Source organism: Ranitomeya imitator, chromosome 2 (assembly GCF_032444005.1).
Source record: "Ranitomeya imitator isolate aRanImi1 chromosome 2, aRanImi1.pri, whole genome shotgun sequence".
NCBI classification, from domain to species: domain Eukaryota; kingdom Metazoa; phylum Chordata; class Amphibia; order Anura; family Dendrobatidae; genus Ranitomeya; species Ranitomeya imitator.
In genome coordinates, this window is record NC_091283.1 from 256,213,194 (window position 1) to 256,240,531 (window position 27,338).

A 27,338-nucleotide genomic window follows, 5' to 3' on the forward strand; every position below is an offset into this window, starting at 1 on the left:
CTACTGGTAATTCTATCCGTTTCTGTATATGATCTATACTATTTTTAATTGGTAGTGACCACAAAAAGGATTTAATTCTTAGGAGTTTCCTGATATATGCTCCATATTAACACAATCGCAGAGTGAGTATTTTTTTTTCTTTCTCTCTCTATTATCTCAGCATAGCGCGGTGAATTGGTACCTCGTTTATAAGATCCAATTTTGGTTAAAACAATTTCAACATTCTGAACATAAAAAAGGCATCTTCCCTATGTGACATCTCTGATGCTTATTAACAGTTGATTTCCAAATAAAAAAAATTCCACATTAAGAAAATGAAAAAGGCTTCTCTCCTGTGTGAGTTCTCTGGTGACTAACAAGATGAGCTTTCTGGATAAAACATTTCCCACATTCTGAACAGGAAAAAGGCTTTTCCCCTGTGTGAGCTTTCTGGTGGATATCAAGAACTGATTTCTGATTAAAACATTTCCCACATTCTGAACAGGAAAAAGGCTTCTCCCCTGTGTGAGCTCTCTGGTGGATATCAAGAACCGATTTCCGATTAAAGCATTTCCCACCTTGAAGCGGACCTTCCCCTTCAGATGGCAACGGGATCAGATTTCATATCTCGGGGTGAACCTCACCTCGGATCCTCTTCAATTATTTTCTTTGAACCATCAGGTCATTTTGAACAAGGTGGGATCCCTTCTGGAGTCTTACGGCCCATTGAGGCTGTCGTGGCTCGGTAGGATTCAGGTTGTTAAGATGGATATCCTGCCGAGATTTCTTTATATCTTTCAGGCGATTCCCATTTGGCCACATAAATCGTTTTTTATTAAAATACAGTCCTTGATTTCCCGTTTTATCTGGAAGGGGAAAACACCGAGGGTGAGTTACAAGGTTTTATCTAGGCCACGTCAGTTTGGTGGGGTGGGTCTTCCCAACCTCCGAAGCTATTGCAGGGCGGCCATATTAGTTCGCCTCTTGGACTGGAAATATAAAATTAAATTTAAAAAATGGGTAGAGTTGGAACAAGAATGGTCCGATTTGCCTCTTCATTATCTTCAGTGGATCCCAAAGCAATATGCTCTTCAACGGGGGAGATTTTCTTTCCTAACCTCAGAGGCTATGAGGGCATGGCACTGCAGTGGTGTGAAGGGGTCTGCTCCTTCTGGGGCCAGCCTTCTTACACCTATTTTTTGCAACCCGGCATTTCCTCCGGGCATTCACAGGAAAGCCTTCATGGGTTGGAAATACGAGGATGACATACGGGTTGGTGATATCTTACAGCGTGGCGAGATTCCCACCCTCTGTTCCCTCCAAACCCAATCTCCCTCCACTAAACTTCTTTGGTGGGAGTACTTGCAGGTCCGGTCCTTCCTGGCCTCTTTGAATTTGCCAAGGGGTTCGCACTGTAGACTCTCTCCCTTGGAACTGTTTGCCGGTGGAGAATCTCTTCCCTCTACTCAATTCTTTCAACACCTGACTCTGACACAAGGCTCTATTTCCAGTCTGCTTGGGAGAAGGATTTGGGGCGGACTTTGTCGGATGAGGAATGGGAGCGTTGCTTCCTGATGAACCATAAACTTCCGAGTTCCAGTGAGGCCTCGGAGAAGGGGTATAAACTGCAATATAGGTGGTACCTCACTCCTGACAGGTTACACAAATTTTCTCCCTCAATTTCAAACTGCTGCTGGAGGTGTGGAAATGGCATTGGCTCCCTTTTGCATATCTGGTGGGACTGCCCCTTGATTAGAACATTCTGGGACCAAGTGTTCCGAAATTATGGTTTGATCACAGGCAAGCACATCACCGGTACTCCGGAGATAGCATTGCTCTCCATGATTCCCGGTTCGGTGGGATCCCAAAAAAAGGATATCCTTAAGTTTTGCCTAGCGGCTGCTAGGACGGTGATCCCCCGCCGATGGCGAGACCCAGTTCCCCCCGATGTTGTGGAGTGGTTTTCAGAATTTGAAACCATCTTTAGGTTGGAGGAAATTGATGCAGACATTTCACAGACAAGGGTCTCCTTTTTAGGTATCTGGACTGAATGGATTTTATTTAAAGATTCTGCTCGTTTCCCTGACCTGTTTACCTGATACGCCTGTCTATTCTACAGTTGATTACTAAGCTATTTTTCTTTTCTTTTCATATTCTTATTTTATATTTATTTTCTTGAGCCCCACCTACTTGGGCTCCACCCTCTATTTCCTCCTCTTTCTATCTACCCCCTGGGTGAGCTGTTCTCCTTCCACCAGTTCGGTGTGATAGGTCTGTACCATGATTTACCAGTTACTTTTATAATTATAATACTACTATTTGCGTACATGTCTCGCTCTTGGGGACATGGGCGATCTGATTTTAGGTATGCTTTCTTTTATTTACGGTTTTGAAAGTCCTCGCCCATTGCGGGGGCAAGGAGTTTTTGCTTATAAGTTAAAGTTACCGTAGTCATTCTGGAGGGTTTACTCCCTCTAATTTTTTTTTTCTCTTTTATGTAAGACTAGCTGAAGAGCCCGGCGTTGCCTGGGCATAGTAAATATCTGTGGTTAGTTATAGCACCTCACTTGTCTTATTTTCCCATCACGCCTCTCATTTTCCCAATCACATCTTTCATTTTCCCCCTCACTCCTCTCATTTTCTCCCTCACTCCTCTCATTCCCCCCTAACACTTGTCATTTCAACCTCACATCTGTCATTTTCTGATCACTCCACTATTTTTCCTCACTCCTCTCATTTTGCACTCACACCTTTTCATTTTCACCTCACACCTCTCATTTTCCCCTCAGTATATACATGTTTGTCATCTCCCTTATATATAGTATACAGGTCCTTCTCAAAAAATTAGCATATAGTGTTAAATTTCATTATTTACCATAATGTAATGATTACAATTAAACTTTCATATATTATAGATTCATTATCCACCAACTGAAATTTGTCAGGTCTTTTATTGTTTTAATACTGATGATTTTGGCATACAACTCCTGATAACCCAAAAAACCTGTCTCAATAAATTAGCATATCAAGAAAAGGTTCTCTAAACGACCTATTACCCTAATCTTCTGAATCAACTAATTAACTCTAAACACATGCAAAAGATACCTGAGGCTTTTATAAACTCCCTGCCTGGTTCATTACTCAAAACCCCCATCATGGGTAAGACTAGCGACCTGACAGATGTCAAGAAGGCCATCATTGACACCCTCAAGCAAGAGGGTAAGACCCAGAAAGAAATTTCTCAACAAATAGGCTGTTCCCAGAGTGCTGTATCAAGGCACCTCAATGGTAAGTCTGTTGGAAGGAAACAATGTGGCAGAAAACGCTGTACAATGAGAAGAGGAGACCGGACCCTGAGGAAGATTGTGGAGAAGGACCGATTCCAGACCTTGGGGAACCTGAGGAAGCAGTGGACTGAGTCTGGTGTGGAAACATCCAGAGCCACCGTGCACAGGCGTGTGCAGGAAATGGGCTACAGGTGCCGCATTCCCCAGGTAAAGCCACTTTTGAGCTACAGAGAAGCAGCACTGGACTGTTGCTAAGTGGTCCCAAGTACTTTTTTCTGATGAAAGCAAATTTTGCATGTCATTCGGAAATCAAGGTGCCAGAGTCTGGAGGAAGACTGGGGAGAAGGAAATGCCAAAATGCCTGAAGTCCAGTGTCAAGTACCCACAGTCAGTGATGGTGTGGGGTGCCATGTCAGCTGCTGGTGTTGGTCCACTGTGTTTCATCAAGGGCAGGGTCAATGCAGCTAGCTATCAGGAGATTTTGGAGCACTTCATGCTTCCATCGGCTGAAATGCTTTATGGAGATGAAGATTTCATTTTTCAGCACGACCTGGCACCTGCTCACAGTGCCAAAACCACTGGTAAATGGTTTACTGACCATGGTATTACTGTGCTCAATTGGCCTGCCAACTCTCCTGACCTGAACCCCATAGAGAATCTGTGGGATATTGTGAAGAGAAAGTTGAGAGACGCAAGACCCAACACTCTGGATGAGCTTAAGGCCGCTATTGAAGCATCCTGGGCCTCCATAACATCTCAGCAGTGTCACAGGCTGATTGCCTCCATGCCACGCCGCATTGAAGCAGTCATTTCTGCCAAAGGATTCCCGACCAAGTATTGAGTGCATAACTGAACATTATTATTTGTTGGTTTTTTTGTTTGTTATTAAAAAACACTTTTATTTGATTGGATGGGTGAAATATGCTAATTTATTGAGACAGGTTTTTTGGGTTATCAGGAGTTGTATGCCAAAATCATCAGTATTAAAACAATAAAAGACCTGACAAATTTCAGTTGGTGGATAATGAATCTATAATATATGAAAGTTTAATTGTAATCATTACATTATGGTAAATAATGAAATTTAACACTATATGCTAATTTTTTGAGAAGGACCTGTACATCTGTATGTCATCTCCTGTATATAGTATATACCTGTATGTCATCTCCCCTGTATATAGTATGTACCTGCTGTGTGTCATCTCCCCTATATATAGTATATACCTGAATGTCATCTCCTTCAATATATAGTATATACCTGTATGTCATCTCCTCCTGTATATAGTATATACCTGTGTGTCATCTCCCCTGTATATAGTATATTGTTATGAAAGGCAATTCAGTATCACAATGGACATGGAGGTCAGAGCACATACAGTGATCTGACAATAACCCAAAATAATAGAACGAGCTCTGAGACGTGGGAACTCTGCAGACCGCAATCCCTGATCCTCTCCAAACACAACTAGAGGCAGCCGTGGATTGCGCCTAATGCTACCTATGCAACTCGGCACAGCCTGAGAAACTAACTAGCCTGAAGATAGAAAAAATAAGCCTACCTTGCCTCAGAGAAATACCCCAAAGGAAAAGGCAGCCCCCCACATATAATGACTGTGAGTAAGATGAAAAGACAAACGTAGGGATGAAATAGATTCAGCAAAGTGAGGCCCGATATTCTAGACAGAACGAGGATAGGAAAGATAACTTTGCGGTCTACACAAAACCCTAAAGAAAACCACGCAAAGGGGCAAAAAAGACCCTCCGTACCGAACTAACGGCACGGAGGTACACCCTTTGCGTCCCAGAGCTTCCAGCAAAACAAATAGACAAGCTGGACAGAAAAAATAGCAACAAATAGCAAAGAAGCACTTAGCTATGCAGAGCAGCAGGCCACAGGAATGATCCAGAGAAACACAAGTCCAACACTGGAACATTGACAGGAAGCATGAAACAAAGCATTAGGTGGGGTTAAGTAGAGAAGCACCTAACGACCTCACCAGATCACCTGAGGGAGGAAACTCAGAAGCAGCAGTACCAGTTTCCTCCACAAACGGAAGCTCCCAGAGAGAATCAGCCGAAGTACCACTTGTGACCACAGGAGGGAGCTCTGCCACAGAATTCACAACAGTATATATCTGTGTGTCATCTCCTCCTGTAAATAGTATATACCTGCATGTCATCTTCTATATATAGCACATACCTGTATGTCATCTCCTCCTGTATATAGTATATACCTGTAGGTCATCTGCTCCTGTATATAGTATATACCTGTGTGTCATCTCCTCCTGTATATAGTATATGCCTGTATGTCCTCTCCTCCTGTATATATATGTACCGGTATGTCATCTCCTCCTCTATATAGTATATACCTGTGTGTCATCTCTCATGTATATAGTATATATCTGTGTGTCATCTCCCCTGTATATAGTATATACCAGTGTGTCATCTCCTCCTGTATTAGACCTTGTTCACACGTTATTTGCTCAGTATTTTTACCTCAGTATTTGTAAACTAAATTGGCAGCCTGATAAATCCCCAGCCAACAGGAAGCCCTCCCCCTGGCAGTATATATTAGCTCACACATACACATAATAGACAGGTCATGTGACTGACAGCTGCCGTATTTCCTATATGGTACATTTGTTGTAGTTTGTCTGCTTATTAATCAGATTTTCATTTTTGAAGGATACCAGACTTGTGTGTGTTTTAGGGCGAGTTTCGTTTGTCAAGTTGTGTGTGTCGAGTTGCGTGTGGCGACATGCATGTAGCGACTTTTGTGAGATGAGTTGTGTGGCAACATGCGTGTAGCAACTTTTTGTGTGTCGAGTTGCATGTGACAGGTTAGAGTAGCAAGTTGTGTGCAGCAAGTTTTGTGCATGGCGAGTTTTGCGCGTGGCGAGTTTTATGTGTGGTACCTTTTGAGTATGTGCAAGTTTTGTGTGAGGCAACTTTTGCATGTGTTGCAACTTTTGTGCATGTGGCAATTTTTCCGCCTGTGCAAGTTTTGCGTGTGGCGAGTTTTCCATGAGGTCAGTTTTGCACTTGTGGTGAGTTTTGCAAGAGCCTAGTTTTTGCATGTGGCGAGTTCTGCGCGTGGCGAGTTTTGAGCGGCGACTTTTGTGTTTCGACTTTTATGTGGCGAGGTTGGTGTATTTGTGGTGAAATGTGTGCTGAGGGTAATATGTGTTCAAGCACGTGGTAGTGTGTGGCACATTTTGTGTGTGTTCATATCCCTGTGTGTGGTGAGTATCCCATGTCGGGGCCCCACCTTAGCAACTGTACGGTGTATACTCTTTGGCGCCATCGCTCTCATTCTTTAAGTCCCCCTTGTTCACATCTGGCAGCTGTAAATTTGCCTCCTACACTTTTCCTTTCATTTTTTCCCATTATGTAGATAGGGGCAAAATTGTTTGGTGAATTGGAAAGCGCGGGGTTAAAATTTCACCTCACAACATAGCCTATGACGCTCTCAGGGTCCAGACGTGTGACTGTGCAAAATTTTGTTGCTGTAGCTGCGACGGTACAGATGCCAATCCCGGACATACACACACACATACACACACACATTCAGCTTTATATAGTAGATTTATGCAAGGTTTGTGAATGAGTGTTTTTGTGTTACTCTTCTCGAATTGTATATTATAAGGAAAAGTGCTTTGCTCGTTGTCGTAGTTTTTAACTACTGTTTTTCTTGTAAAATTCTCTTCTCTTTAATAAAAATATATTTACACATAAAACATTTCCCACATTCTGAACAGGAAAAAGGCTTCTCACCTGTGTGAGATCTCTAATGGATATCAAGAACTGATTTCTGATTAAAACATTTCCCACATTCTCAACAGGATAAAGGCTTCTCCCCAATGTGAACTTTCTGGTGAATATATAGAGCCGATTTCCGATTAAAACATTTCCCACATTCTGAACAGGAAAAAGGCTTCTCCCCTGTGTGAGCTTTCTGGTGGTTATCAAGAACAGATTTCCGATTAAAACATTTTCCACATTCTGAACAGGAAAAAGGCTTCTCTCCTGTGTGAGTTCTATGGTGAGTAACCAAATCTGATTTTTTGCTAAAACATTTCCCACATTCTGAACAGGAAAAAGGCTTCTCCCCTGTGTGAGTTCTATGGTGAGTAACCAAATCTGATTTTTTGTTAAAACATTTCCCACATTCTGAACAGGAAAAAGGCTTCTCTCCTGTGTGAGTTCTATGGTGAGTAACCAAATCTGATTTTTTGTAAAAACATTTCCCACATTCTGAACAGGAAAAAGGCTTCTCCCCTGTGTGAGCTCTCTGGTGAATAACAAGATGAGCTTTCTGGATAAAACATTTCCCACATTCTGAACAGGAAAAAGGCTTCTCCTCTGTATGAATTCTTAGATGCATAATAAAATTACATTTCTGGTTAAAACATTTCCCACATTCTGAACAAGAAAAAGGCTTCTCCCCTGTGTGAGCTTTCTGGTGGATAACAAGAACTGATTTCTTTTTTTTTTGTAAATTCTTTATTTAAAATAAAGACTGGGAACATTACATACAGTTTATGAAAGAGCCAATAAAAGTGTCACAGATTCAATAATGGCATAATGTAAGCCCAGACTGACAACAGCGGGGAGGGAAGGAAAGGAGAAGGTAAAGGGGGGAGGGGAAGGGAAGGATGAAGGAAAGGGAAAAGGGCCTGGGTGGAAATGGCCCGGGGAGGGAAAGTTGGGAAAAAGGGGAAGTGGGAGAACAAATAACATAACAGAACATACACACGTGAAATTAACGTCCAATAATATGCAATACAATAGTTTAGCTTTTCAAAGAAGCAGGAAACAATGCAGTTATGCAGCAACCTTAGGGCACCTCGGATCTAAACATTTTCCAGGGGAGCCAATTTGAGGTAAAGCGTTCATGGGCATGCGCTTCCCAGCTTGAGAGTTCCTCCAGTCTACATATATGGTCAATTTTGTTGAACCATTCTCCTAGTGTAGGGGGGGTATTCACTCCTCCACCTAGTGGTTATTAAAAGCTTTGCTGCACTAAGCACCAGGGGGAGGAGGCCATGTCTAGATGGTCTAAAATTATTTGTCGGGCACGAAAGAATAGCCTCAACAGCCATAAGATTAGTTTTAGTAAGTTTTAATTTTTTAAGTGTTGAGTCGACTCCCTCCCAGAACCTTCTGATGATAGGACACTCCCAGAATATGTGTGAATGGCTTCCCTGGACAGCCCGACACCTCCAGCACAAGTCGGAGTCAGACAGACCAAGATGGAGAAGCTTGACCGGCGTCATATGCCATCTGGTAAGTATCTTATATGAGTTCTCCTGAAGCAGAATGCAACGAGAGAAACCTCGGGCAAACCTCAACATCTTAGAAACCTGGTCGTCTGAGAACTTGAAGTTCAGCTCAGATTCCCAAGAGTATATGAAGGAGGGTTTAAATGGTAGAGAAGGAGTGATGAGTCGGGAGTACATGCGCGATATGACTTTATATCTGGTTGAACTTGTCTTAAACATAAGGTCCAGCCACGACCAATTGGACTTGTGTGGGAACCGATCTCTGAATTGAATAAGTGTACGTTTGAAGTGATGTTCTTGTAAAAAGTTTCTCGGAGATGCCAAGGTATTGCTAGGCCAGGTGTTGTTTTGGAGGACCTTACCATCATAAAAGGCAGCGAGAGATTCCATAGGGAGCTTCGACCACAGATTATAAGAGTCTACAAAATTAGGATCGATTAAATATGGAATGGTAGCGATAGGGGTTAAGGATGATGGGAATGATTCTGGAGGCAAATCATTCATAACAGAGCGTCTAATATGTAGGGTAGCTAAAGTTATTTCATCTAGACCTAAGAAAGACGCTGGCTTTGAATGTGACCACACGAATGGGATTCCCCTCCTGTCTAGTAAAGCAGTGTCTACCGTGTCAATTATGTCTTTCTCTAGGCTAAATGCCACTCTCAGCCATCTGCTTAAGTGTATGGCCTTGTAGTAGATGTGAGGGTCAGGTAGTCCCAAACCCCCACATGAGATAGGGTATGACAATAATTTAAAAGGTAGCCTGGCTGGTTTATTTCTCCATATGAATTTGGATATTAAGGTCTTTATATTTTTGAAAAAAAAGAGAGGGAGACGAATGGGTATCATATTCATAAAATACAATATCAGGGGCATAAGGTAGGCTTTAAATACATTGACGCGCCCTATCCACGATAATGTGGGCAAGTTGTATAATTTCATCTGCGCTTCTATTTTCTTAAGTAAGGGTGAAAAATTGAAGTCGAATAGGTTTGTGGGGTCTCTGGTGATATGGACGACCAAATATTTAATTGATGACATGGACCAGGAGAAGGGGGTTAGTTTACGCAAATTTGTTAGCTGGGAGTCTGGTAGGGTGATGTTGAGTGCTTCTGATTTAGTGTTATTAATTTTAAAGTTTGATAATTTGCCAAAATAATTTAGTATATTGATGATGGTGGGAAATGCTTCTAGCGGGTTGGAAATAAGAAAAAGCAGATCATCCGCGAATGCTAGTGTTTTTAATTCCAATCTACCTATCCGTAGTCCCTGAACTTGATTGTCTTGCCTAATTCTCTGTATTAGCGTTTCTATCACTAATATAAATAAGGAAGGGGACAAGGGACAACCCTGTCTGGTACCGTTACTGATGATAAAGGCATCTGATAGAACACCGTTCACCCGGACTCTGGCAGTGGGGAGAGAGTAGAGGGACAAGACCGCTGTGACATACTGGGGAGGGAAGCCAAACCTATGTAGGACTCTCTCCATATATCTCCAGCTTACTCTGTCAAACGCCTTCTCGGCGTCAGTAGATAGAAGGGTCAGTGGTAAATTCCTCTTTTTAACGTACATTATAGACTGAAGGACTTTAGTTGAATTGTCTCTTCCCTCTCTACCCCGCACAAAACCCGCCTGGTCTGAGCGAATCAATCTGAGGAGTATGTTACCCAGAGGCGTAGCTAGAGCTTTTGCCGCCCGGGGCTGTTCCCGAGTTTGGCGCCCCCCCCCCCCCCAGCTCAATACACACAAAGGTTACCAAAAATGGTTTTCCTGTTTTGTAGAACTTAAACTGGGCCTAATGGTGTCACCCCCACATGCCACACCTGTGACTTAATACCACCACACCATGACCAGGCCACATAATGACCGAATAATACTACATACAAGGGACAAATACCACAACACCATTTCCAGACCACATATTACCACCACATAGTGACTGAATACTACAATACTGATCAGTAATAAAAAAAAAAACCACAATACTATCACCATAAGTGCCAGTATTCACAGGAGATCTGTACTTAGTATGCAGTGTCTGTGTAGAGGTAATACAGAGATCACTGGTGACATTATACACAGGACCTCTATATAGTATACAGTGTATAGTGTCAGTGTATAGGTAACACTGACTCACCAGTGACGTCTCTAGGTGAAGTCCTTCATCTTTTATCCAGCACAGACCGCCATCATTCCTTCCAGCCAGGACTCGTTTCTGCAGGAAATAACACAGTTATCTAGAGCTCCGCTTGCAGAACACATTACTTAATTTTTCACAACTTCTACATTACACCACATGAAGAAAAAAAGGTGATATAGTGTCACTCTGCACAGTAACAGGACCGCCCCCCCATTTAAAACAGTATACTCAAAAAATAAAATAAATACATCACTGCAGTAACAATATCCCTTAATTATCCCCTATGGTAATAATATTCCCCACCCTGGCCCCGTTTATCTCATTCCTGGCTCCAGCCATATGTTGTCGTATCCTGCCCTCATGAGTATCCATTCTACCCCATATGATCTCCCCATCCTGCCCCACCAGCCTCCATCGTATCCGTCCTGCCCCATGATCCAATCCTGCCCCGTGTCTCCAATCATGCCCCGTATCTACATTCTGCCCATGCCTCAAGTCCTGCCCCCAGTGTGTCCAGCATATTACCCCCATGTTGTCCAGCAATCTGCCCCAGTGTGTCCAGCATATTACCCCCATGTTGTCCAGCAATCTGCCCCAGTGTGTCCAGCATATTACCCCCAGTGTGTCCAGCAATCTGCCCCAGTATGTCCAGCATATTACCCCCAGTGTGTCCAGCAATCTGCCCTCAGTGTGTCCAGCAATCTGCCCCAGTGTCCAGCCTTTCCCCAGTGTGTCCAGCAGTCTGCCCCAGTGTGTCCAGCATATTACCCCCATGTTGTCCAGCAATCTGCCCCAGTGTGTCCAGCATATTACCCCCATGTTGTCCAGCAATCTGCCCCAGTGTGTCCAGCATATTACCCCCAGTGTGTCCAGCAATCTGCCCCAGTATGTCCAGCATATTACCCCCAGTGTGTCCAGCAATCTGCCCTCAGTGTGTCCAGCAATCTGCCCCAGTGTCCAGCCTTTCCCCAGTGTGTCCAGCAGTCTGCCCCAGTGTGTCCAGCATATTACCCCCAGTGTCCAGCATTGCCCCAGTGTGTCCAGTATATTACCCCCAGTGTGTCCAGCAATCTGCCCCAGTGTCCAGCATTGCCCCAGTGTGTCCAGAAGTCTGCCCCAGGGTCTCCAGCATTGCCTCAATGTGTCCAGAAATCTGCCCCAGGGTCTCCAGTATTGCCCCAGTGTGTCCAGCAATCTGCCCCAGGGTCTCCAGTATTGCCCCAGTGTGTCCAGCATTCTGCCCCATAGTCTCCTGTACTGCCCCAGTGTGTCCAGCATTCTACCCCATGGTCTCCAGTATTGCCCCAGTGTGTCCAGCAATCTGCCCCATGGTCTCCTGTATTGCCCCAGTGTGTCCAGCATTCTGCCCCATGGTCTCCAGTATTGCCCCGGTGTGTCCAGCAATCTGCCCCATGGTCTCCAGTATTGCCCCAGTATGTCCAGAAGTCTGCCCCAGGGTCTCCAGCATTGCCTCAATGTGTCCTGAGATCTGCCCCATGGTCTCCAGTATTCAGAGTGTCCAGCATTCTGCCCCATAGTCTCCTGTACTGCCCCAGTGTGTCCAGCATTCTGCCCCATGGTCTCTAGTATTGCCCCAGTGTGTCCAGCATTCTGCCCCATGGTCTCCAGTATTGCCCCAGTGTGTCCAGCATTCTGCCCCTAGGTCTCCAGTATTGCCCCAGTGTGTCCAGCATTCTGCCCCATAGTCTCCTGTATTGCCCCAGTGTGTCCAGCAATCTGCCCCATGGTCTCCTGTATTGCCCCAGTGTGTCCAGAAGTCTGCCCCAGGGTCTCCAGCATTGCCTCAATGTGTCCTGAGATCTGCCCCATGGTCTCCAGTATTCAGAGTGTCCAGCATTCTGCCCCATAGTCTCCTGTACTGCCCCAGTGTGTCCAGCATTCTGCCCCATAGTCTCCTGTATTGCCCCAGTGTGTCCAGCAATCTGCCCCATGGTCTCCAGTATTGCCCCAGTGTGTCCAGCATTCTGCCCCTAGGTCTCCAGTATTGCCCCAGTGTGTCCAGCATTCTGCCCCATAGTCTCCTGTATTGCCCCAGTGTGTCCAGCAATCTGCCCCATGGTCTCCTGTATTGCCCCAGTGTGTCCAGCAATCTGCCCCATGGTCTCCTGTATTGCCCCAGTGTGTCCAGCAATCTGCCCCATAGTCTCCTGTATTGCCCCAGTGTGTCCAGCAATCTGCCCCATGGTCTCCTGTATTGCCCCAGTGTGTCCAGCATTCTGCCCCATGGTCTCCAGCATTGCCCCAGCCCCAGACAGTCAGAAATAAAGAAAAAAAAAAAAAAGTAAAATCCTCACCTCTCCCGTTCCCAGCGCAGGTCCGGTGCAGTCAGCGTCTCTCCGGCTCTGCGACGCTCAGGACAGAGAGGCAGAGCGGCGCGCACAGTAGTGACGTCATCGCGCCCTCTGCTCTGAGACGTCGCAGAGTCAGAGGAGGCTGCAGCTGCCGGCGCCGCAGGAACCAGGAGAGGTGAGTATAGAGCGGGGGGCGGGGGCGGGACCCGGGGGTGGGGGGAGCTGGCCCTGGTCGTGGCGGCGGACGGCGCCGCCCGAAGATTTAAAGGGGCTTTTTTTTTTTTTTATCTTCTTCTGCAGCGCCGGCCGCCCCCAGCATTGTGCCGCCCGGGGCGGACCGCCCCCCCCCGCACCCCCTTCCTACGCCACTGATGTTACCTAACCTAGTCGCTAAGAGTTTTGCCCAAAGCTTCGTATCTGTGTTGAGGAGTGATATAGGCCTATAGCTGGAGCAGGAGTTAGGATCTTTCCCTTCCTTTGGTAGCACTGTAATAAAGGCTTCTAAGGCTTGTTTTAGGAGTGGTTGCCCTGCCAGGAAAGAATTAAATAATGTTACTATATGGGGTAGAAGGGCTTTTATTAATTTCTTATAATAAATGATGGGGAGGCCATCGGGGCCCGGGGCTTTCCCATTAGGAATACTGGAGAGAATCTCCAGTACCTCCTCAGGGGTGACCGGAGCTACCAGCGAAGAAGAGTCCTCCAGGGACAAGGAGGGGAGTTTCAAGGATGAAAGGAAGGTGTCTATTGTTTCCAGAGCTGTACCGGGGTCCCTCATGTCCTCTGGTGAATCTAAATTGTAAAGTTTCTCATAGAAGCATTTGAATTCATTAGCAATGTCTTTGGTCTCAGAGATAACCAGGCCATCTGCATCCTTCAGCTGTGTGATTAAAGTACGTCCCCTGCGTTTTCTCAGGAGAGAAGTCATAAGTTTGCTTCCTCTATTGCCGTGAAGGTAAAACTGTTGTTGGCTTCTCATATAAGCTTTAGCTGAATGTATGTTCAAAAGATCTTTCAGTGATCTTCTGAGTGAGACGAGTTCCGTCTGATATTTATCTGCTTGAGAACGTTTGTGTAACTTTTCCACAGAGCCAATCCGATGCAGAATAGCCGTCACCTCCTTGGACCTTGCTTTTTTCAAATATGAGCCTAGAGCTATAAATTCTCCTCTCAATACCGCCTTATGAGTTTCCCAAACTAGGGACATGTGAGTGCCCGGAAGACAGTTCTCTTTGAAGAAAAGATTTATCGAGGTGGAGAACTTAGTTACATAAGAATTAGATCCCAGTAGAGTTTCATTTAGTGTCCAAGTAAAAGGAGTAGGGGGAAGGGATTTAATATATAGTTCTAAGAAGATCGGAGCATGGTCTGAAAGGGATATTACGTCTATTTTTGTAGATTTCACCAACTGGAGGTGGCAGGATTGAATTAGAAAATAGTCTAATCTGTGGTAATTGTTATGAGGTAAGGAGAAGAAAGTGAAATCTTTAGTTGTTGGGTGCAGCGTTCTCCACGGGTCAATTAAATTTAAAGATTGTAGATTGATGTGAAGTTTCCTAAGTGCTTTTTGTGAAATAGAGGATTTTCCTGAAGAAGAATCTATCAATGGATTGAAAGTGATATTGAAATCGCCTCCCAGAATTATAATCCCTTCTTTAAATAGTTTGAGGGTGTTCAAGACGTGACACAACCAACCAATTTGGTTCTGATTCGGGGCGTAGATGTTGCAAAGGGTGACCTTTGTGTTTGCTAATAAACCTTTTAACATTATATATCTCCCATCAGCATCTGACAGAGTGTCTATCAAGGTGAAGGGAACATTTCTTTTGAATGCTATACTAACTCCTCTTGAAGCAGTGGATCCAGTATTATGATACCATGTGGGAAATTGGGTTCTCGACATATCTGGGGTCCTACCTTTTTTAAAATGAGTTTCTTGGAAAAATGCAATGTTAGAATTTTTAGACTGCAGGAATCTCAACAGTTGCCCCCTTTTCCTTGGGGAGCGCATGCCCTTCACATTATAGGAAGCCAACACCAGGGTGGCTGCATTTGGAACACTATTGGACATGAGTTATAGAATGAACTAGAGTGACATCTATACACGTGTGATGAGCAAACAATTTCAATATAACAACAGCAAGAAAAACTTGGGGGAAAGAGTATAACATATAACCAATACAGATCCCGTCTATGGCGGAGGTCGGGGCACGAAACATCCTCCTCAAAGATAGACAGGACAGTCCAGTGTAGGCGCACAAGCGGCAAACGGCATATTAATTTTACCTGTTAGCAAATTCCAAAGTAGAGTCTGTAGTATAGGCCATGTGGAAGAAAAAAAAAAAAAAGGCACAAACAATTTTATCGACCTATTATACTTTTTTGAATCTATCTCCAATCTAAAACATAGAGAAGAGATTGGATTTAATCCACAAACCAAAATAAGGGGCAAAAATGTTACACTATCTTCTCAAGGAGGGAGCTTCTTCTTAGGTCCAGCCTTGTTCTGTTTTGGAGACTTGGCTGGAGACCACTCTCCCTGGTCCAGCAAAGGGCGGAGGTTGGGAGGGACATCTAGCACCATGTCCATGGGCAGCCAAGAGGGGACAGCAACCTCCTCGATGTTGAACGTGGACCAAACTTTGGTGAGGTCGTCTGGATGGCGGATTATGACTTGCTTACTTCCTCCATATATAGCCAAACCGAAGGGAAATAACCACTTGTATAGTATCTTATTTGTACGTAGAACATCTAGCAGGGGCTTCAGGACCCTTCGTTTAGCAAGTGTCGAAGGTGCCAAGTCTTGATATAGTTGAATGGAAGATCCTTCGTAGGATACATTTTTATTGTCTCTAGAAGCATTTAAAATGGCCGAGGTATCTAGATAGTTCAGAAGACCACATATCACGTCTCTTGGGGGGTCCGTGAGTTTGGGTTTAGGTCTGAGCGAGCGATGTATCCTCTCAATGATCATTTGATCGCATCGTTCCTGAGGTAATAGAGAAGAAAATATTTCCTTGGCTGACTTTTCAAGTATCTCATTAGAGACGCTCTCGGAGATTCCTTTAATTCTGACATTCTTCCTGCGGCTCCTATTTTCCTGATCCTCTATGTTCAGGGCTACCGTGTTTAATTGAGACTTGTGGAAATCTAAGTGGTCATTAATTTTATTAGAATGGCTTATGAGGGAGGACTGAGTGGCTTCTAGAGATTCCACCCTATTGCCAATTTGTTGAATATCTTGTCGCAGGCCTGAGACTTCCGCAATCAGTGGTTTCATAGCTTGAATTAGGGCTTTTTTAAGGAAGGATTTTGAGATACCTCCAGAGTCTATTTGTGTAGTGTCACTTCCTGAAGCTTCCTCACTGGAATCTAGGTCATCTGCAGGGTCGTCTATTTTCGTGTTAGGGTGGGAAATCTTGCGGGCAGATCGGGCGGACGAAGATTTATGTTTCAAATATTTCTCCATGGCACTTTGTTTGTCTTGTTGTGTAACAGATATAGAGGATTTCCGGCGCTCTTTATGAATTTTTACCATTCTATCTAGATATAGCGCTTGCTTTCAAGAATACCGCCTGTGCGCCAGCAGCACTTTTAGTTTTCCATAATCATATTTACAGTTGAAGAAGGTTAGATATTGGCGTCATTTGAGTAGGAAGGATTAATAACACCAAAAATCCTATGGTGGCCAGTTAAAGAGTTAGGAAGCAGATCTTTTATGTTGCCACTAGATGGCAGTGTAGCACAACAGAGTAGTCTCTTCTATTGCTGGTTATTAGAGGCTGTGCTTCTAGAAGAGATTTTTTAACACTACTAGTCAAAGAAATGCTGCACATGTAGGTGTTAATCTGGGGGTAGTATATTAAAGGTCAGGCAATGAGCTTCTTATAAGATACCGACTTTATGTTAATGTGGAGCCACAGATGTCAGGCATTCCGTGTGAGGTATCAGCACACACTTATGGAGCTGGAGCAGGGTTTGCTCAGGAGGGACCAAGATGGCGGCGTGTGGCGGGAAAAGAGGAGATAGAGGGGAAGAAGGTGTTTCACCTCACCGTCAGGCTGTTGGTCGTCAGCGCCTGGTACCAAACCTGGAAGAGCTGTGCACACCGCCACCACAGGACTTCAGCTCCCGCTCGAAGTGGACGTGGACCGCAGGAGCTTCCGACCCAAGGCGACCGCGGCAGCAAGCAGGGAAGACCGCGATGTGCTCCGGCGGGCGCGCCCGTGAGACCCGCGCCGGAATGCGCGCGGGGACCTCCAGACGCAGTCCGACCAAGCCAGGCCAGGGAGGACAAAGCAGCGGCGGTACCCTGAGGTACGTTCTTTGCGTAGCGGATCCCCTCACCTCTCAGCGGCAGCAAGATGGCGCCTCGCCGTCTCGGCCTCTCACTCCCCAGGCGGGTAGCAGGAGAGGCAGCATCTAGGGCACGGCTGCTCAGTCGGATGGGTCCTCGGTCTCTAGCACCGTGGGTGGGATCTCCTTTTCAAGCCGCCTAGCACCGTACCTGCTCCAATTTCGGCAGCAGCAGCAGTTGGGTGAGGTGTGCCTTCAGCAGCGCCAGTGTCCTCCGTGGGTGACGAGGTTCCCTTGTGAACCCAGCACGGAGTCACACTTCAAAGTGGTCAGAAACACTGTCCGAATGAAGGTTTAGTTGGATGTGCCTTCCTTGGTGATGGATGGGCTGTATAAGTGTTTAATTTATTTGGATTATGGTGGTCAGCAGAGGAGCCTCAAGAAAGCACGTCCTGCTCCTTCAGCTGCTGGCCACGCCCCCCCCACAAGAACTGATTTCTGATTAAAACATTTCCCACATTCTGAACAGGAAAAAGGCTTCTCCCCTGTGTGAACTTTCTGGTGGATATCAAGAAAAGATTTCCAATTAAAACATTTCCCACATTCTGAACAGGAAAAAGGCTTCTCTCCTGTGTGAGCTCTCTGGTGAATAACAAGATGAGCTTTCTGGATAAACCATTTCCCACATTCTGAACAGGAAAAAGGCTTCTCCCCTGTGTGAGCTTTCTGGTGGAGATCAAGAAACGATTTCTGATTAAAACATTTCCCACATTCTGAACAGGAAAAAGGCTTCTCCCCTGTGTGAGATCTATGATGACTAACAAGATGTGATTTCTTTACAAAACATTTCTCACATTCTGAACAGGAAAAAGGCTTGTCCCCTGTGTGAGCTTTCTGGTGGATATCAAGATGAGCTTTCTGGATAAAACATTTCCCACATTCTGAACAGGAAAAAGGCTTCTCCCCTGTGTGAGCTTTCTGGTGGAGATCAAGAACCGATTTCCGATTAAAACATTTCCCACATTCTGAACAGGAAAAAGGCTTCTCCCCTGTGTGAGCTTTCTGGTGGATATCAAGAACCGATTTCCGATTAAAACATTTTCCACATTCTGAACAGGAAAAAGGCTTCTCTCCTGTGTGAGTTCTATGGTGAATAACCAAATCTGATTTTTTGTTAAAACATTTCCCACATTCTGAACAGGAAAAAGGCTTCTCCCCTGTGTGAGATCTCTGGTGGATATCAAGAACTGATTTCTGATTAAAACATTTCCCACATTCTGAACAGGAAAAAGGCTTCTCCCCTGTGTGAGCTTTCTGGTGGATATCAAGAACTGATTTCTGATTAAAACATTTCCCACATTCTGAACAGGAAAAAGGCTTCTCCCCTGTGTGAGTTCTATGGTGAGTAACCAAATCTGATTTTTTGTTAAAACATTTCCCACATTCTGAACATGAAAATGACTTATTTGCTTTAGGAGCAGTTTGTTTTTTAATGCCTCTTTTGTGACTTTGATTTTCCTTAGTATTCAGTAATGAATCAGAAGATTGGACCTGTTTTATAGGATCAGATAACAGATCTTTGCTGTGAATGGATGATGATATATCTGGAGTAACAGCAATCACTTCAGTTGTATCTTGTAGGATCTCAAGATCATTAGATTTGAAAATTGAAGATGTCAGCTGTCCCTCTGATCTCCTGGTACAGTCATCTGCTAAAATAAACAATTTTTTTTAACAAAATATCCTTGAGTTTTATAATATTGAGCAAAATAAGTAAAAATAGCGGCGCTAGTGCAGATGGAAGTGAGACGCAGCAGGTAATATTCTGTACCACACTCAGAAAAATGAATAAAATATATAAAAAATGCGTATAACCTGCGCTGTCTATTATATATACAAAAATCAAACAATCACAGTGCGAAATTACCTGTCAGGTGAAGAATATTGATCGAATTTGGAGTGTATATATATACTCAAACAGGTGCAATAAGCAACTATAGGGGAAAAAGGAACAAGAAAAGGAAGATCAATAAATAATTCCTGTTTAAAAATATATAGTGAAGATACCGCTATACTATATATACTAATCTTATCAAAATGGTAAAAAATATATAAAAATATATTATGATAAAATGATATGCTCCTGTAGTTTGAGCGCTGTTAGTGAAACACCTGTAGCGGACTGAAAATAGAATCAGTATAGTAGCAGACAAATGCTCATATGTAGTGCAATACAAACGTAGCAGCTACACGTGTAGTCCCAGTGCAGTACCTGTATTGTAGATAGCTGTCTGAAAGATCTCCGTAGTTGCTGCAAATGGATGCTGCTGAATGCTCAGCTTGTGGACACGAGAATGGTAGTCTTCCAAGCGGCTTATGCAGGCGCTGTCCCGGCCGGTGACAGACGCTTGCGCGGCCGCGGCTTGAAAGTCCTGGTAATATGCTTCGCAGGACCTGCAGTGACGTTCGGGTCACGTGTTCTTGAGTCACGTGGTGCCCCTGGAGACACTACGGATCGCAGTGGGAGCCAAAAACCAACGCGTTTCGGAATGACGCGGATTCCTGCTTTAGGAGCAGTTTGTTTTTTAATGCCTCTTTTGTGACTTTGATTTTCCTTAGTATTCAGTAATGAATCAGAAGATTGGACCTGTTTTATAGGATCAGATGACAGATCTTTGCTGTGAATGGATGATGATATATCTGGAGTAACAGCAATCACTTCAGTTGTATCTTGTAGGATCTCAAGATCATTAGATTTGAAAATTGAAGATGTCAGCTGTCCCTCTGATCTCCTGGTACAGTCATCTGCTAAAATAAACAATTTTTTTTAACAAAATATCCTTGAGTTTTATAATATTGAACATTTCTACATAAACTGTCCATAAAAATGGAAAGTTATGTAAAAAACTAATTATTTACCAAGACAATGACTGTTCACAGTCTTATAGAAAACCTTGTTGGATGAACCAGTAGTGTGTGGCGTTCAACTGTTTGTTCATTCTGCCTCCCAAATATCAAATACAAAGAAACCAATCAATGTTATGTAGGCGAAAATAAAGTAAATATGTATGAGCAGGCACCACCTCAAAATAAATTGGGATCACCCAATGCATATCAATAGTAAACATAGCAACAAGCAAGGAAAGTATATGCACACAAAACAGGGATCACTAAAAAATAAACAATTCTCTATTAGAGAACACATACAATTTAAAAACAATTAAAATAGTCCACAACATGGACTGAAAAAAATCAAGATCCATAATAAAGAGTATAATACTCGTGGAGCCTAATAAATGACAGTCCGCGTATCAAGCAATATCCCTGGAATAAAGGGCATCAATCTATAACCCTTATCAACAAGAGGAATATGCCCCATTTACCATATGTAGATGCTGTCAGCACAATCGCTGCACCATGCCACAGTGAGAGCAAAGCAATCTATACAATGTCAGCACCAAAGTGTGCATAGACACTTCAGGTGTTGATACGCGTGGGTCCATGAACCCGTTTAGCCGAATTATTTGTACACAGGGGAGACTGTAGGACTTGTATCACATTTCTAGATCCTTGTGTTTTCTTTATTATGTTCCCATGTTTTTTTATTTCACCATGCCACTGTGATTATGTACATTTTGGTGCTGACATTGTATAGATTGCTTTGCTCTCGCTGTTGATAAGTGTTACACATTGATGCTCTTTATTCCAGGGATATTGCTTGATAGTCTGACTGTCATTTATTAGGCTAACGGGTTCTCGAGTATTATACTCTATTATGGATCTTGATTTTTTTCAGTCCATGTTGTGGACTATTTTAAGTGTTTTTAAATTGTATGTGTTCTATAATAAAGAATTGTTTATTTTTTTAGCGATCTCTGTTTTGTGTGCATATACTTTCCTTGCTTGTTGCTATGTAGGCGAAAATAATATCAATTCTCATCTGACAAAAACAAGTCCCCACTCAGGCCCATCATCTGTCAATGGAAAAACAGAGGTTTCCACACTATTAGTGACTCAAAGGTTGTTAAAACCAACAGAGTTTCTATAAACCGATTGAGCAAAATCCGCTCTCACTTCTGAGTCTTGCAGTGTGCTCAAACAACATTTAGGATCCCTGTATCTTACAATACTATAGTGAGAAGAATCCACTTAATTTGCGGTGTGTGTCTCCTGGAGCACAATCTGGGCATTATGTGCTGGGTAATAAAATGGCAAATGTGTAATTTTCACTCTCCAACATCCACTGCGTGTTCATTTCTGAAAAGTGGAGTCAAAATAGTCACTCCTATATATTATAACCCTGAGTGAATTAATTTATAAAATGGAATCACTTCATGGGGACTTCGACTTTTCTGGCTTTCTGTCATTTAGTCATATTAGGGCTCCTGCATATGGTGTGTCCAATCTCATCTGGGATCTGTTCCTGCTGTCCAGCTGGAGTAATCTGCTCCCTATTTCAGCCAATTGGAAAGTACCACACCCTACTAAAGCTCAAAGCATGAACCACAACAGGAGGAAAAAAAAGGGAGGAAAAAAACTCCTCCATTCTAGAAAAAACACCACAGAAAAACAGACAAAGGTGCTTACCTGTCTAGGCCTCAAATCATGGTGTAGCGAGCCCAAGTAAAGATGGCGCGGTGCGGTAATACAAAATGAGACAGCCAGCCTACAATCAGGGATTGGCCGCTTGGCACACCAGTGCAAATAAATAATCTGCAGCAGTGTTCGCACAGAGTATGCACAGCAACTGGATCATGGCCTATTAGTAACGCAATGTTTTGTAAGTTGTGGCCTCTGTTCACACAGGACGCATTACAGTTAGCACTGGGCAGCCCGCCACAGGGTGTTACTAATAGGTTATGATCCAAGTTGCTGTGCATACTCTGTGTGAACACTGCTGCAGATTATTTATTTGCACTGGTGTGCCACACCTGTGTAGTCACCATCTTTACTTGGGCCAAGTGCACCGTCTGTTTGTGTTTCTCTGTCACGGAAATCGCGTGTCACTGATTGATCGTGGCTGGCTGGGCACGACCAATCAGCGTCAGGCACAGTCCGGCCGCGAATTGGCCCCTACCTAATCCTCTCCAGTCAGTGACCCCTCCAGTCAGCTGCCATTACCCCTGTAAGTGTGACCAACTTTTTACTATTGATGCTGCCTATGCAGCATCAATAGTAAAAACATATAATGTTAAAATATTATATTAATTATAATATTATATTCTCACCTTCCGGCGTCCGCGGCAGCCTTTCCCGCTCCTCGCGACGCTCTGGTCCCAAGAATGCATTGCGACAATGACCCCAGATCGCGAGACCGCTACATCATAACGGGTTATTGCCGCAAAGGCATTACTGGGAACAGAGGGTCTCCCGCATCGCTGATTGGTCGCGGCCGGCTGGGCATGACCAATCAGCGACATTGGGGCGGTATATTCTGCGTGGGCTGGGCTATGTACTACATGGCTATGCTATATACTACGTGTCTGTGCTATATACTACGTGGGCTGTGCTATATACTACGTCTGCTGTGTTTTATGCTACGTGGGCTGTCAGACTCTTTCGCCCGGGCCCTCAAAAACCTGGAGTTGGCACTGGCTTCACTAATTGGTCGCCCCCCGCCGGCAGCGAACAATCAGCAACAGACGCAGTCCGGCCACAGATTCCAGTGGGATTTCAACCACGCTTCGCTAATTGGTCGCGCCCGGCCAGCCGAATCCTGTGTATTCATTGCATTATTCTGAAATCTTCAAAAATAAACTACATACATATTCTAGAATACCTGATGCGTTAGAATCGGGCCACCATCTAGTCAGTAATAAATGAGCAGCTAGTGGTGAAACCTCTCTGGGGTAATTAGAGCACGGGGCTCGGTGACTTCACAATCTAAACTATCGGAAGCTCCAATATTTTCTGTCAGATGAGTTTCAAGAAGAAATATTACACATTTAAAGAGAACTGTGTATAATAGTGCAGAGCGGAGATGTCTTAAAGGGAACCTGTCAGCAGGATTGTGCTCAGTGACTACAGACACTGTCAGGTCGGTGCCGTTATACTGATTACACTGATACCTGGTGATGAAATCCGTCTTGTGGTTGTTGTTTAATCTGTATTTGTAGTTTTCAGTTAATGAGATTCTCGTGCTCTGGGGCGGGGCTGTGGGCAGGGCTTTATGTGGCGCTCTGATTACATATTCATCTGTATTGGTCTATGACTGGTCGCTGATCCCTCACTGACCTGCCCCCATTTTTACATAATGCATATAATAGTGTTGATATTATTGTTGATAATGCCTATAATATTGTGGCTATTGGGAGGATTAGAAAAAAAAATTACATCCAGCAAAATGTCACCGGCGATGGCAGCACCTGCTCAGTCTATAAGTAAGAGATAGATGCTACTGGACAGGCGCCACTGGTGTCATTTTGATGGATGTAATTTTTTTTCCTAAGCCTCATAATAAAACTACAAATACAGATTAAACAACAACCAGAAGACGGATTTCATCCCCAGGTATCAATGTAATCAGTATAACGGCACCGACCTGACAGTGTCTGTAGTCACTGAGCACAATCCTGCTGACAGGTTCCCTTTAAATTTGGATCTTAGGCATTTGGAAGAGGCGATGGAGAGGTTTTTTTTAAGACTATCAGGGAGTTTCAGGGTATGTGCACAAACGGATTTTGCTGCGGATTTTTCCGCAGAGGATTTGGAAATTCCGCAGTGCAAAATCACTGCGGTTTTCACGCGGATTCCTGTGCGGGTTTTCAACTGCACTTTCCTATTGGTGCAGGTTGAAAACCGCTGCGGAATCCGCAGAAAGAAGTGACATGCTACTTTTTTTTTTCCGCGCGGAATTTTCCGCAGCATGTGCACTGCGGTTATCGTTTTCCATAGGTTAACATTGTACTGTACACCGCATGGAAAACTGCTGCGGATCCGCAGCGTCAAATCCGCTGCGGATCCGCAGCAAAAACCGCATCGTGTGCACAAAACCACAGACTCATAAGTGAGGCAGGCCGATCCCACCACAATCAAACTATCATACAGAATGAACAGGAGAAAAAAAGACATTTTTTATTCTATATTACAGCCCCAACAACAACGTATCTATGACGGGAGAACTCCAACAGTAAACCAGAGTAGCATTCATTTATGGTGGACCATTGGAGCTACTATGAATCCTGACCAGAAGATTAGAGGAAATAATATCGCTCCCCATTTCAGCAGAGATTGTGCAGTAATCTGAATTTCTTAGGATCAGAAACAATGTAATTTATGAGGTGGAGAGAATCCATGAAACCAGGGCTGGAGCCAACACATCTCCTGCAGGCAGGGCTGTAAGTTGTATAGAAAAGGGCTTTTAATGCCCAAAGCCATTTGAACATTTTTGGGTGGAGGAGAATGTTGTGGTCTAGAGGCAAAATGGTGATCATGGTAATACGGCCGGACTACACCACCGATAAAGCAGCCACAGCCGGTGATGAGAAGAATCTGTGACTTCTCTGCATTTAGTGGTTACTACTCACCTGGGTAGCCATATGTGGGAATCTCCTCTTTACACCACTCATCCCCCCTCACATATGTGTCTGTAGTATTAATATGGGTCAGATCTTCACCCTGAAACAAACATTGTAAAAGTCACCGACAGATGGAGAAGTCACATCTATGATCAGCTCTAATCCTGCCATCTCCACCATTCTCATTACACAAGTATAAAACATATAATACTGGTGGATAAAACAAGACTGAGCACAAGACCTTCACCAGCGTCTACACATCATAGGGGAGATCTCCTGACACCTTCTCTCCATCTACCTGATGATCCTGAGGAGCATTGGGATCTTCTTGGTTACAGTCCTGTGGAAGAAGAGGACGGGGACATCTCTCTGGTGTTGTCCTCTTACTGGATAGATCTGGAGGAAACACATACAGGGAGTGAATTCATTCTTTACATACAGATAATTATAGGCCGTGTGTATTTAGTCCTGTCTATTACCTGGAGATGTGAGGTGCTGGGGAACCTCCATTATGACGTTCTTGTACAGATCTCTGTGTCCTTCTAAATACTCCCACTCCTCCATGGAGAAATAGACAGCGACATCCTGACACCTTATAGGAACCTGACACATACAATGATACCGTCATCCCCCGATCCCTTCATAGTGTTACTGTATAATGTCCCAGCATTCCCAGCAGTGTCACCTCTCCAGTCAGCAGCTCAATCATCTAGGATCTTCTGGTCATTGATGTCCTCATGGATCAAGGGGTGAGGTGGAGGCCCCGTGATTGGGCTCAGGGGTCTTCCCCATCCCTCAGACACAGGGTCCTGACAGCGATCACTAGAGGTCTTCTTCACCACTGTGTAATCCTGGTAATGGAGAGACACATTAATAAATCTCACTACAGACATTTCCAGAGTCCTCACCTCTCCAGTTCTGTCCATCTGTTATTCCCATAGATAAGAATGATGTAATGTGACGTCATCAGAATCTCTCACCTCTCCAGTAAGCCGGAAGAGGATCTCTAGGGTGAGGTGTAATATCCTCTCCGCCATCTTGTCTCTGTCCATATCCATCTTTGATGGGTAAATCAGGAAAATTCTCTTTTGTAGAAGATCTTCACTGAGAGGATCCGATATTGTAGAGACCTGAATGAGAAGATGAGCCGATGTAACATTATAAGAATCCTGTAATAATACAATTACTGGAGATAATAAGGGAAACATATGAGGAGATTTATTATTTTACAGTATTTAGTTTCCTTCTTTACATCTACTAATAAATCCTATATATTTAGGCCACAGACATCAAGCAGATTCTTCGTCGGAGTCTGCAGCTGAATACGTTCCTCATAGACTAATCTTCCATAACGCTAATTCTCGTCTCATTTACCGACCCTGGAATCAGCATTAGCAATACTGCAGGAGATATTCATTACACGCGACTAGGGTTGAGCAACTTTTAGTTTTTTAGGGTCGAGTCGGGTTTCGCGAAACCCGACTATCTCAAAAGTCGAGTCGAGTGAAATCGGCCGATTATCGCAAAAAGTCGGGGATCGACCGAAACACGAAACCCAATGCAAGTCAATGGGAAAGCATAGTCGGCAGTGAGTGGAGGCCAGGAAAACACCTACAGAGCCCATTTTAATGGCAAAAACATCCATTCTCGTTACTGAAGCTTGTCAATCTTAATTTACCTTATAATAATAGTTAGGCATTGGAAATTGGGGGTCATTTAGCTAAAGTTTTTGGGGGTAGGGCTGGTTCAAGTATTTATTGGGCCCAGGAAATCTGGACCACGTCACGGCAGTGGAGAAGGGAGAGGTAAGTATTTCAACTTTGCAAGTGCTGTGATCCTGAGCAAGCAGGGGAAGGGGGCACTCATTCGCATTGGCACTGGCGCAGGGCCCCTCAAAGTACGGCGGTGTGTTTGCACGGCAGGGGCGCCTCCCACCGGCAGCGACACTTTTGCGTACTATGAGGGACCCTGTGCCAGTGATGTCGCCAATGAGTATGCCACCCCACCTGATGAAGGAACCTGCACTTTCATCTGCACCTTCCTCTTTGTCCCCGTGTAAGGTGGTATAGTATGCAGGAAGGGGAACCTGACTTTCAGCAGGGTCACATTCTGGCTGTGTAGCGTGCAAGGGGAATGTAGCGGTCTGGGTCAGTGTACCAGCAGACTCATCTAGCACTGGCTGGGCAATGGGCAGGATGAGGAGGAAACACAGATATAGGCCCAAATAATAAAGTGGGCTAAATGCAGTTCAAAATTGGTAACAGGACTAACCAGATGGCATTGCTTTGTTCAGTGGAGGACAACTGTAATGAGAGGCTGACACAGTGAGTAGGCCCAAACCAGTAAGTAGGCTAAATGCAGTTCAAAATTGGTAACAGTAGTAAACAGGCGGCACTGCTTTGTTCAGTGGAGAACAGCAAGGAGCGGCAGACACAGTTAGTAGGGCCAACAAAACTAGTAGGCCAAATGCAGTGTTATATTAAAAACAATTTAACGAGAGCCTGAAGATACAAGCTCAGGAA

At 44.3% G+C, this 27,338-nt stretch overlaps 1 long non-coding RNA gene and 1 pseudogene across 1 annotated transcript; both read right to left on the reverse strand.

Moving 5' to 3' along the window:
- Positions 1–306: 306 nt before the first annotated feature.
- LOC138666365 (zinc finger protein 845-like) lies at positions 307–19,520 on the reverse strand (annotated as a pseudogene).
- A 374-nt stretch (positions 19,521–19,894) lies between these two features.
- Positions 19,895–25,182, reverse strand: LOC138662974 (uncharacterized). The gene is made up of 3 exons (XR_011318103.1): positions 25,115–25,182; positions 24,826–24,916; positions 19,895–20,107 (listed from the first exon to the last, which is right to left on the reverse strand). It is a non-coding gene; the product is annotated as an uncharacterized lncRNA (long non-coding RNA).
- Positions 25,183–27,338: the final 2,156 nt, after the last annotated feature.